This window comes from Heloderma suspectum, chromosome 3 (genome assembly GCF_057233095.1).
Source record: "Heloderma suspectum isolate Gila_16-S chromosome 3, 16-S_ref, whole genome shotgun sequence".
In the NCBI taxonomy this organism is placed as follows: Eukaryota; Metazoa; Chordata; class Lepidosauria; order Squamata; family Helodermatidae; genus Heloderma; species Heloderma suspectum.
The window spans coordinates 212249519-212262048 of NC_139460.1; the positions used below are offsets into that span (position 1 = coordinate 212249519).

The following is a 12530-nucleotide window of genomic DNA, read 5'->3' on the forward strand; positions in this document are numbered from 1 at the left end:
TTCACAAGAATCTAGTATTCTGCATATAGATATTCTTCTCCAAGATCCATGTATGGTGCAGATAATGGATCTCCTACCACACCTCTGCACTGGGGCTGCAACCCACCACCCTGAAGAGGGCCCTAACAGCCTCCAGGCTGTAGATGGTGGCCTCCTGTTGCTGCCATTGCCAGGCAAATTGTAGGGCAGTCTGGGACAATGTCATTAGGATGTGCCCATGATGACATACCTGATCTTGCCACCTTGTACCAATATGGAGACCATCGCCAACTTGAGGACGTGCCCACGATGTCCTAGACATTGGTGAGCGGCAGGTGTCTTTGGCTGCCATTCTCATTACAGCCAACTCTCTCATCACGAGGACTCAACTGACAATGTGGGCACATATCTGGGGTGGTCTCTGTCCCCAATAGCCCTGGCATGCTCAGTGCTAAGATGACTGGATCCCCATTCCCCTGCTACCCACACCCCCTGGGAACACATGTTAAGTTGGCATGCTATGGGTTCCCCAACCCACCTGCTCAACTTAGCCCAGCCTATGGCCACTCCCTCTGACCCCTTAGCTGTTGCATGCTTACCTTCAGTCCCTGATGATGCATTCTCAGATTGTGATGCCATGCGGATGATGGCCATGGTGCAATGCTGGCTCCTCCTAAGGGACCAGTGGGACTTCAGGAGCATCCTCTCCCATACTTTCCCAGCCAATCTCTCTCACTTGCTCTCTCTCTCTGGGTCAATCTACACTTATGGGTTTTTTCGCTTCCAATGAGGTTTCACCGCCCCTCTTTCACACTACGCAGTAGCTGCCTCGAATTGGAACCGGAATTTCCCGCTTCTGTGCTCCTGCTTTCAATACCCTGATATGCTGGCATTTCCCCTTAATGTGTTCTGATTTTCCGCCTTTGCTACTGTATCTGGTCATAGTCCCCTCCCCTGGGAGGGGTGTTTGTACTTCGGTGTTTGTATTTCCCTCCTGTCCAATCACAGCTCTCGATGGCCCCATGTCGTCTTCCGGCTACTGATCACATAGCTTCCTCAGCACTCAATGTTTCCTCAGCAGCAAGCAAAGGGCTGGATGTGCGCACGCTTGTCTGATCTCGGAAGCTAAGCAGGGTTGGCCCTGGTCAGTAGTTGGATGGGCGACCAACCGCCTGGGAATCTTGCTTCCTTCATTGAGCAGGGGGTTGTTCTATCCCTTCAAATGAGACTAAGTTTCACCCCCTCCTTATAACCCTTTGGGATTAAGCTTTGGATTAAAAAAAAATTAAGGCGTTACCTTCAGAGAATTGTGGCTTCTCTGTGATATTTTGTTTTGTTTTTCTAATTCAGGCATGATCTTCGAAGATTCAAAAATTTGAAGATTTGAAGCTTCAAATCAGCCCTCAGCCTAATTTCATGTGGTCCTCAGCCTAATTTCAAAAGCCCTCTGCATGTGATCTGTTCAAATCTCTTTCAAGAGTGATCTGTCCCTTACCTGGTGGCCCACTGGGTGGGAAGGGAGAGAGAGAAAAAAGGGTGGCAGAAAGAGAAAAGAGGGCACCCTCCCCCTTTTGGTTCAGACCCTTCCCATTGCTGGATTTGGCCCCACCAACATGTGGCCCCCAATGGATTACCCACAAGGGAATGTGGCCCTTGACAGAAAAAAGGTTGCCCACTCCTACTGTACTACAATCTGTACTATAGTTAACTGGAAAGTGTGGGTGTGCGCGGGGGGAGGGATTCCCCTTTGGATTTGAACCAGCATGTTTGTGTCTACTGCACAGACTGCACCACAGGGGTTTCTTGCTGCTTCCGCCGCCTGGTTATTCGTCTTTTTTCTGCTGGAGCGTGTGCTGGGGAAAGGTAAAATGTTTTGCCAATGATGGACTGAACCAGCAGCCCCATTCCCCACAGATGGACCTTAATGCAGAAGGGACCTTAATTTGGCATGTATCCCTGCTTGCTCTGAAGATCTTCAGCATGTTTTTTCTGTTATTTTTTATTGAGGTCTCATGGAAATACACCATGCCTCATCTGTGCACCTGACAGATAGGTTAGCTGCACTACAGTATGAGAATCGCTGCTCTGAATTATTTTGATTAATCAGTTTGTCAGGGGTGAATATAGTGTATTGAGGAACATGGCCTGGGGCAAAGTGTTGGACTATACAAACTTCAGATGCTGCCCAGGCTGTATCTATGTTTATGAACTACACTGCATAGCTTATTCACAGGGGTGACTTAATGTTACGTGCGAACCCACCCAAGGCTTTTTGATAACTACCTCCATCCTGCATACATGTGTCTTAGGCTCGGTATTTTTAACCATACATATATGAGTCAAATAAACTATATAATCCTAGGAAGGAAATAGTTCTGAAAGCTGGGACCTGGATATTATTTCATAGAAAGGCAATAGTTTTGAAGCCTCAAGTGCTTATTTGCTCGTTATTAGCTATTCCTGAATTTCAGAAATAACCCCAAGCATGCAACAATAAGTCACATGGGGCTGCATGGACAGGCAGGCCCATAGAATTCAAAGAAAATAAATCTTTCTTCCTAAATTAATGCCTTGGAAAAATGCAAAGCTCTTAATCTACTTCACATGTGGCTTGAAAAGAGCATTTGCATTATGGTTCAAACTGTAAGAAACAGTGAAGGAAGAATGTAATGAACTGGGTTACGGCCATATATTATGTTTCCCCCAGCAGAATATACTGTATCATTTGTTATTTTTTACTTCTGGATCATCTTAGGAAGAATAGGTGATCACCCAGCTCCAAGGCAACCTTAAGAAACAAAATAGCAGAAGCATGTGCTTGTTGGTGGACCCTGCAATTTTGATAAGATCATTTGATTTAGGTTTTGTAGTTTTGGAAAGGTCGTTCTATTAGATGGCCTCCCTCCATGCATAGACTAAGTTATAATTTAAAAGACTTCTGTCACTGAAAACTTACAGTTTTGGCACCATTTAGATCAGGGATATTGAACCTCTTTCAACCTGAGGGCCCAAGTCAGTTTTGGAAAAGCTCTTGGGGGCCCCATTCCAGTGGTGGGCAGGGTCAAAGGCAAACAGGACGGGGGCAAAATACCAAAAATACCAGCATATTTTGGCTTAAAGCTTTTATTGCCAGTAACTCAGCCTTAGGACCTTTTAGAATGGGGAAAAACTCAACAAAAGCTGGGAAACCACCAAGCAATCTGTGGCCAGTGGAAGGGGTATGGTGCCTGGGAAGAGGGTGTGGCCATCTGGGGAATCCTGGAGGACTGGATTTGGCCCCCAGATATCCCCAATTTGGCCCCCAGATATCCCAGATTTGGCCTCCGGGCCTGAGGTTCTACACCCCTGCTTTAGATCAGTAGCCAAATACCCATGGGCATCAAAGAGATGGCACTTTTGATCTATCTTGGTGTAAATCACAAAGTCTAGACATGCTGTGAGGAAAAAGGAGAGGTATTCCACTTCCCAATCTTTCCTGCACTGTTACATTATCATAAACATCTTGCATGTAGTTTGCTTGTTACACACACCTCTTGGCAATCTTAATCATTTGCTTCTCCCATATTTTGATCATGTCTGCTTCTCAGGTTTGAGCTACAGATTACATTAAATGTGCAGTGGTGCCACAAATGACGGCCACATGTTTAATCCCTCCCACCCATGTGTAACTTCTAGGACAATGTGGCATGACCTCTTGGCCCTAGTCCCAAAACAAAGTCTGCTTCCCATGGCAGGCGGGCAATACTCAATATGCCACGACTTCAAGACAAAGTAATTTATTCTAGAATTAAACGCACGGCTGCTGATTTTGCTGGCAGTCATGCTTAACATAATGTGTATTTCTAGCTTCAACGCTGAAGTGCAAAAAAGTGAGGCTTGTGAAATACAGAGGTTTGGATCCAGATTTTAATGCATGCAATCAGGCTTGTAGAAGGAGACTTACCTGTCCCTCCACTCCACGGCAGCTCCTCCAACTCCCTGAAAATGCTACACAGAGGATTGGGGGACCGTCATGAATGGGATGAGCTGTCATGTGCAGGGGAAGGGGGGATCCTTGAAAATCAGGCAGAAGCACCTTCTGTGAGCTTCATCCATGGAAGGCCGATCCTGGAATGTGTAAAACATAGGGTCAATCAATGCAGATGAGCAAATGGCAGTTTACTAAGCAGTAGCTTATTGTGTTATGCATGTAAGTGCTTGGTAAGCCAGTTGTCTGTATTATTCAGCCAAAAAGCATGAAGAATTTTACCTCACTTCCACACCTAATTAGAGATCTGGACTAGATCGACATGGAAACAGAATGAGAAGCGTTTTTCTGTTATATCCAGATTTTAATGAAATCACTTTGGTCCATCAGGGGTACATGATGCAAGAACAACAGAGTATACGGTACCTAAAAACCTGCTTTCGTGGGTCACACAGCACTTGAAACCCCCATACTTCGGGGTTGGGTGGGTGGAGTAGAATCAACCCAGTAGGTGCTTCCTAGCAAATGAGAAAGGCTTGTTCCCCACCCCTGTTCATGCTCCCCTGCTCAGGGGAAGTTTACTGGAAGCACTGAATTAAGCCCCATAGTTTACCCCACACGTCTCCCCACTCATCCACTGTTGAGATATTGTGAAACATTAAAGATTAAAACTGGGCTTATATGAATGAGAAAAACAGGCTGCATTCTGTGAACTGTTAAAACTGTTACTGCAGTATTCTGACTGATTGGAACAGCGAAACTGCGGTTTTCACTATGTGATGTCAATGGGTAAAGCAGCTTGTGAATGGGAAGTAGTGCTAAGTGGGATGAAGCCTGTGCCCAAAAGCGCTACTGTGAATGTAAAGAAGCTACTTCGCTATTCTGAATTATTGAAACCATGCTACTCTAAGACTGTGAATGGGAAAAACGGGTTATTCTGAATGACTGAAACTGCCAAGAGGCATTACGTCCCTCATAGTTTTGTAAGAGCGGAGCTTTGAAGTAACAGGCTTGCCCACCCCGCTTATGCTTTTGAGGACCTCTCAACAGTGAAGGGAGGAAACTGCCAAGAGGCAGGGAGGCAAGAGGAGGGGGGGAAAGGAGAGTGTGTGACATTCCCCCCACTCCCACCTGACTCCAGGGAATTATTAGTCACCTGTTGGGGACGAGGGTATCCTCCAATCCCCACCCTCTGGTCAGTGGTCTAAATGCTGGAAACAAAGACAGGCAGGAGGTCTTCTCCAAAGCAGCTGCTGCTGCTGCCGCAGCAGCAAAACAGACAGCTGAGGAGAGATGGAGGTGGCGGGAAACTTCTGCACACATTTGCTGATCCGGAAATTTACATTTCCCAACCCCTCTCTGTTCTCGTACTCAGCAAAGTGCAACTGAACGCAATGAGTCACTTCAGAGTAGCCATAGCCTTGTGTCCACCCTTTCAAGATGCGAATGGGGAAAAACCTGTGTCCCAAAAGCATGCTGCTGCCAATAGCAGAAAATAAGGAAATGGGGGGGGGGGTGGATGGTTCCACCCCTTGACCAAAGGTCACAGCCAGGCATAGACACACCCCTAGGTATGCCCAGCATGGAGGAATTAATTCAGGTGAATGAGGCACACTGCAGCTAAAGTGATCAGGAGCCCAATTTAAGGAAAAATATGCACTAAAATGACTTTCAGAAAATGCACTTTTTCGAGGGGGAAGCTGTGGGGTTGCAACAACGCCATGTGACCTGAATCTCAGCCTGAAGTGCTTTCCCTCCACACTAAATCACACATGATGTAGATGACTCCCTGGGTAAGTAGAAAAGCAGACAGATTATCCTTGCTGAGACAATACAGACAACTAATATAGCAAGTAGTCAAGAGTCGGACACGACTGAACAACTGAACAACAACAACAAACCATTACGCCTTGGCAAATGGCTATCTGGGTGAAATCACAGTTTTGTCCTACAGATGAAACAGATGGGAATATTTCCTTCTTCTGGTCATCATAATTATGACCCCAAGGAAAAAAACAGATACAAGAAGTTATTCAGTGTTATGTTTCAAACCCTGGAGAAGGGGTTAAAGACAAGAGGAGGAAGTTTTACGCTTATGAAAAGATTACTGTTGAATTGCAAGATCAGTCTTGAGGGATTTATCAAAATCTCTAAGAAGAAGGCAGCTTCCTTCAGGGAAGTGTTTAGATTATCTTTGATAACCATGTCAGATTTTTGTCTTGGTAGCTATTTTAAACTCAAGTTTACACACATCTTTCACTGAAACATCATTCCACGGAGGCAGATATTTAGAAACCATGTTTTATGTCTCTTTCCCCAAACATAGGCCTTTTTCACTTAAATCAGTCTGCAGTGAAATCGTATAACGTACATTGTCAAGAATGCATGTTTTATCCGGCCAGAACAACATTCAACCCAAACAGTACACTTTTTGCACTGCACTGCCTTTTTTTAGGGAAGCCTTCCCAACCTGGTACCGTCCAGATGTGTTGGGCTACAACTCACAGCATCCCCGAGCCAGACATGCTGGATCTGGGGATGCTGGAAGTTGTAGTCCAACACATCTGGAAGGCACCAGGTTGGGGAAGGCCATCTTAGGGCCAAACCAGTTATACACAAATGCTGGGTTTGAAATCTTTGAAACCTGTGCTGTAAAAACCACTCAGGGTGTGCATGATGAAACAGTGGATGGAAAGGCAACTGCTCCTTTCTTCACTTCCAGTTGCCTCTTCCTGCAGTGGCTTTTCCTGTGAAGGAAACAACCATTAGGCTACTGTTAGATGTGTTTGTGTATAATGTATGGTCTGGTCCTTTGGTGTCTCGCACAAACATGGTTGCAGATTGATTGCTAGCCGCCTCTGATCTTGCACAACCCCTTACTTTCAACTGTCTCTTATGAATAGTTGAATATTTTCTTTCTTTTGTGCCTTCCTATCGGGATTGTCTTCATCTGCCCTTGGTACATCATGTACATACAACCCTCTTTTGTATCCTTTCACTGTTAACACGTAAGTATCATTCATGAGGCATTTCCTGGTGATATGCCATCTCTGGAAAACACTATTGTGCAAACTTTTTCACTGCTCTCAATCATTCTGCAAAAAATGGTTTGCTCCCCTACCTGTCCATATTTATATCATGAATTCATAACCTAAAAGAAAAAGATGGAAAACTTTTATAAAGCTTCCTTCCATGGTCACCTGGAAATGATATAATACTTGCCAAAGGTTTGTTAAAACAAATATTAAAAACAAACCTCATTTTAGGTTTTCTCAAGAACCTCTCTTTTCATCACCCATATCCAGGTGCAACCCAAACATTTTGCTACCTGAGATGAAGAACAAGATGGAGCCAACCCTTACCCCCCCATACAGAATCTGGCTGGACTGGCAGCTGAAACTTACTTCAACACTTGCAATGGGATAGGTCTTCTACCACACCTGAGGCAACAGGCCAGTTTATGGGCCCCAGGGCAGGTTGAGTGGCATACACAACTCTGCCCTTCAACAAAGGGGAACAGCTAAGGAGTTCAGGAGGAACAACTGGGTGACTGCCACAGCTGCCCCCCAGAATCTGCTGCCTGAGGCAATCACTTCACTTTGCCTAATGGTAGGGCCAGTTCTGCCCATAGGCATCTCTACACCAGTCTAAAATCCTGCATTTAAAACCGAGCTTTCTGCTTCTGTTTTAAATGCAGGATCACAATGACTCCCCTCTTCACGTGCTTCCTTTCCCCCCCACCCCCTTCCCCCTCCTTCTCATTGCCACTTTTACTCTTTTCAGGGAGGGAACTCAAGCGGAACACAACCAGGTAATTTGATAGCTCATTATCTGCGATCTATTTAAAAACGAAACATTGGGCATTTAGTGCAGGAGATGCCCTGGAGGGTCACGGCATCATTTAAGAGCCCACAAACTTCCATGAAGGAGCAATCTCAATTGCAGGATAAAAGCTCTGTGTGAAGAAAGCCCATGCGTGTCTCACACTTAAACAAAGAAGGAGGACGGATCATAACTAAGGAGAGGGACCACAGCTCAGTGGTAGACAGAAGGTGCTCTGTTCAATTCCTGGCACATCTGATTATAAGGATCCGATTGCAGGGGATGTATAAAACCTTTGCCAGACAGAGCAGACAATAGTGGGCTACATGGACAAATGGTTTCACCTGTTATAAGGCAGCTTTCTATGTAAGGAGGTATTATAATTCAAACAGCATTTAATTTATGTGTTTATTAGTCATGTTGCTGTTTTATTGATGATCTATTTCTGTGGCTCTGGAAATGTTATTTTACACTGACTATATTATAACATATTATTGGTCTTCTGCATTTTTTGAATGTTAACATTTTATTGTATTACATTATTGTATTTGTATTTTTATACTTGTATTTTGTTTGTTGCCTTGCCTGAACGTGGTCCAGAAAGGCAGCATTTATAAATATTTTATACATTTTATAAATATTTAAATAAATAAAATCACTGTCTTATGCAAGCCTCACCAGCCTGGACATTTGGCCTTTTCTCAGAGATCTCCCACTTCGTTTTGAACCTGCTGGCTTCTCCTTCATTCCTCAGCATTCCCTGCTATTGATTTCTCCATTTGTCATTTACTATTCAGTCAAGGCTCTAAGTTCTTCAGTAACTCATGGGGGATGATTTTGGTACCCATCTTATTTGTACATGGTGTCGGTAGGTTGGAACGTTTGAGCTGGGTAGCGTGGGGATAGCTGCGAATCTGCCATGTGACCTTTTAATGGCTCCGTAAGAGAGGAGTGGGACTCCCTGAAAGCGAGAACTCTGTTCATTATATCTTTCTGCGCATGTGGAAGTGCAGAAGGGGGAGTGCGGCATTTGGGTCAGAAGGGCCCATTGCTCACTTTAGACTCCATATACTGTAATCAAGCATGGAGCTCATGTTTTTTCTTCTCATTGGGAACCTTCCTGTCTTCAGTATTAATCTGGAAGACTGTTTTGCCTCTTGTTTATTAAAACTGTAATAATAGGACGTAGGAGGAGAAGTGGGGGAGGAGGAGAAGAAGAAAAAAGGGGGAAGGAGAAGAAAAAGAAGGGGGAGGCAGAGGAGAAGAAGCAGAAGAAGGAGAAGAAGAAGGGGGAAGAAGAAATAATAATAATGGAACAACAGTATCAGGGTTGTTGCCTTTTTTTTTTTTTCCGTCAGGGCTCCTGGGTCTTTGATAGGTTCTTGTCAGGCAGAAATTCAACCAGTGCAAGCATATGGTCATAAACAAAACTTCAGATCTTGAACTTATGCCTGTCGCACAGCTGTTAAGATACAGGAGCCCTGTCCTGGGGAAAAAGTGGCAGCCCTACCAAGAAAGAGCAACAACAAAACACTCTTGGGTTCTTGTCTGTCCCTCTTCAGACAGCCATGAGTGTTGCTTCAGCTGTGAAGCACACAACTAACATCCACACACACACACTCACACACGCACTCCATGCCATGCTTTATAAATACTACATTCTAGATATGTTGGAGAACAACAATCCCCCCCCCCCAAAAAAAACCTGTTTGCTAACTGGGATAAAAAAGGAGTTTGCTTCTGCTCCCCTGATGCTAAATCCATTTATGTGGGAGTAAAGGTAAAGGTAAAGGTGTCCCCAACCAGTCGTGTCCGACTCTAGGGTGCAGTGCTCATCCCCGTTTCTAAACCGAAGAGCCAGCGCTGTCCGAAGACGCTTCCGTGGTCATGTGGCCGGCATGACTGAACACCGAGGTGCACGGAACGCTGTTACCTTTCCCGCCGAGGCGGTACCTATTTATCTACTTGCAATTTCTTGCTTTCGAACTGTTAGGTTGGCAGAAGCTGGGACTGAAGACAGGAGCTCACTCCGTCACGCAGCACTCGGGTCTCGAACTGCTGTCCTGCCTACCTTCCAGTCTGCAGTTCAGCGTCTTAACCACCATTAAAGGATAGTATGTTTGAAAAGCAAACATTATAAAATGAGCATTTGTAACCATGTACCTGCCCAGCTGGCTGCCCCCTCACTGTTTTAAAAAATAAAACAAAGAAAAGATACTTCTGCAACCAATATCAGTCCCATGCTCCCTCAGGTGCCAACGCTAGGCTTGTTTGTCGCTGCCCCATCAGTTGCTGCTCTTTGGGTGGTCTTCCTCACCCCCACCCCCACCCTCGCCACCCTCTCCTGTGTTGCAGAGCACTAGATTTTAGCCCTCAGGTCCAGCCCTACCTGCATCACTGCCTCCTGATTTTTTTGGCCTACAACTCCTTTCAGCCATAGCCAGCAGAGTCAATGCTGAGGGGTGAGGGATGAAACATCTGGCGTTGCCAACCCCTGCTCTATAAGAATCAGTACGACATGTTTTGTTTTTTTCCTCCAGGCAAGGCCTTTACTGAACAATCGCCCTGCCTGATTCACAGAATTTTGTGGGGGTCCAGATGTCATTGCCTTCCATTTGTAACCCCTTCATGTTTCCCCACCACTAAATCAGTCTTTTTTTCTTAGCACAGCAAATCCATTAAGGAGGGCAGGTCGGGATACCTGCACAATGTACTTTGATTGGTAGCCCTTGAAGTGATCTGAGAGGTCTAGGGGCACCCCTGCATTTTCACACTCTGCTTCTGTTGCTGCAATTCAGTTTTAAACTTTGGGTAAGAAGAATAGTTAAAGTATTTCAATACCAAGACCAAAGTGAGATAGGCAATGGGATGGATATAGCATAGGTTTGGCTGTAGAAGCCATCTCTGCATGTGTTTATGAATGGTGGAAAACTTATGTGTGGATTTAGTTTCTTCAGCAGTTCAGAATGCTCCCATGGAAAGTTTGATATTGTTATCATAAGAACGTTTTCTGTGACACAAAGGAAGTAGCAAGAGATAAGCATTCTAATTATTCAGGCTACAGAGTCATTCTGTCCAATTAGTTTCCTCCTGAAGCTGTTTATCACCTCTTAACAAAAAGAACTCTGTTAATAAAAATAGGAAATAACAAACACATTTGCATAGGAAGTAGCAAACACTCTTGCTGCTGAATGTGCGGTCTGTCAGTTCCTTGAGGTGTGCTTCACATTATCAAGAGGTTGCTGATGGGAGGAGAAACAAGCAAACTCAAATGTGCAGACATTCAGATAAATAAATTGTAAATTGCTACTTTACTTCTTAAGAGTACAATCTCTCTTCTTGGGTGGGGGGTCGTTAAAAGGGGTGGGGGCAGGAGGGTATTGATTGTGAAGGAGGCTCTTGAAATACGTAGTTGCTCCCATAAGCCTGTTTCTTGTGGCCTGCGGGATGGTTGCTACAGCATAGTGTGGTAATGACTCTGCCTGGGTCTGCTTCCCCTGCTGGTGAAATTAATGTTCTGTATCATATTATCATCCATCTGGCACACGACGTATTAGAACTGCTTGCGTGTTTACTGAGGAAAGAGAGAGTGAGATTACTACGTGCTGCTTCTGCCCCCTGAATGGCTAAAAGTATCTGCTAGTATAGTAGTAAAACTAGCGTAGTTGAACTGAAAGAAAACACTACACCAGGGGAAAGTGCTGTTTCCCCTGGTGTAGTTATCTGATCTTCTGCCAAGCAAAGTATCACCTGTTCAAAATGGGTTAGGAAACTGCTGTCTAAAGGTGAGCATGTCACAGGTTGTTCATATACCTGACTTGCATCAACATCATTTGTAAGTGTTCCACACTTCCCTGTGTGGTAAGTTCCAGGGGCAGTGCTTACTAGGGGTTGATTTCCTTTGGAAGGAGCAGGGCTGGCCCAAGACATTTTGCTGCCTGAGGCAAAGAACAAGATGGCGTCCCCCATTTTTGTACATTCCATTTTGTATGCCTGGATTGGCAGATGAATCTGTTTTCAACACTGATGATGGGACACAGCATCAACTGCACCTGAAGGTGGCAGGCTAAGTTAGGGGCGCAGAACAGGCCTCTTACCACACATTTGGTATGAGGCTTAGCATCTGCTGTCTGAGGCTACTGCTTCACTCTGCCTTATGGTAGGGCCAGCCTTGGAAAGAAGAGATCACTGGAGACATAATGTATTTTCTAATTAAATACCTGAATAGAGCATCTCAAATTGCATCTTTTTTACTGCAGGGTATGTGTTGGGGGCATGCCCTTGTTGTCATGAGTTCATTGGCTCCCTCTGTATATGGGCAGCAGCATGTGGCACAGCCCATGATTGGTGGGCCTTGGAAGTGTTTGTAGGGTCACTGTGGGTGTGTCTGCAATTGTCCTGCCATTTCTATATTTTCTGGTTGTGTTTTCTTTCCCTCCCCTCCTGGGCTGAACATGCACTGGATATGGTGGCCATTCCACTGGAGTTGCAGTGACATATCTCCAGTTCCACTGAAATGTTGTACAGGATTGCTCTGTAAATCTACCCTTAAATAATTATGTCTTAATTTGAAAGAACTGAGGTAATTTCAGTGATGTTCAGATACATGTTAGATGCTGCAGATGTTGTCTTCTCTTTCTAATTGTTGTTTTCATGTCCAGTAAAGTGCACCTCAATACTTTTCAGACAGTTCCTTGTTTTAGGAACACTATAATTTAGGTATAAGCTGAATGAATATTGTGGACAGTGAACTTCTAAAACA

At 44.8% G+C, this 12530-nt stretch overlaps 1 protein-coding gene across 2 annotated transcripts in view; it reads left to right on the forward strand.

Annotated features, from left to right (window-relative positions):
- The window catches only part of SRGN (serglycin), a 55892-nt gene that overhangs the window by 20313 nt on the left and 23049 nt on the right, over positions 1-12530 (forward strand). Inside the window, exon 1 of one of the 2 annotated variants that reach the window (XM_084845441.1) lies at positions 11288-11553. The exons of the other annotated variant lie outside the window; for it this stretch is intronic. The gene's annotated coding sequence lies outside the window, so the exon portion shown is untranslated. Of the gene's footprint in view, positions 1-11287; positions 11554-12530 lie in introns of those variants that run through there. 2 annotated transcript variants of the gene reach the window in all.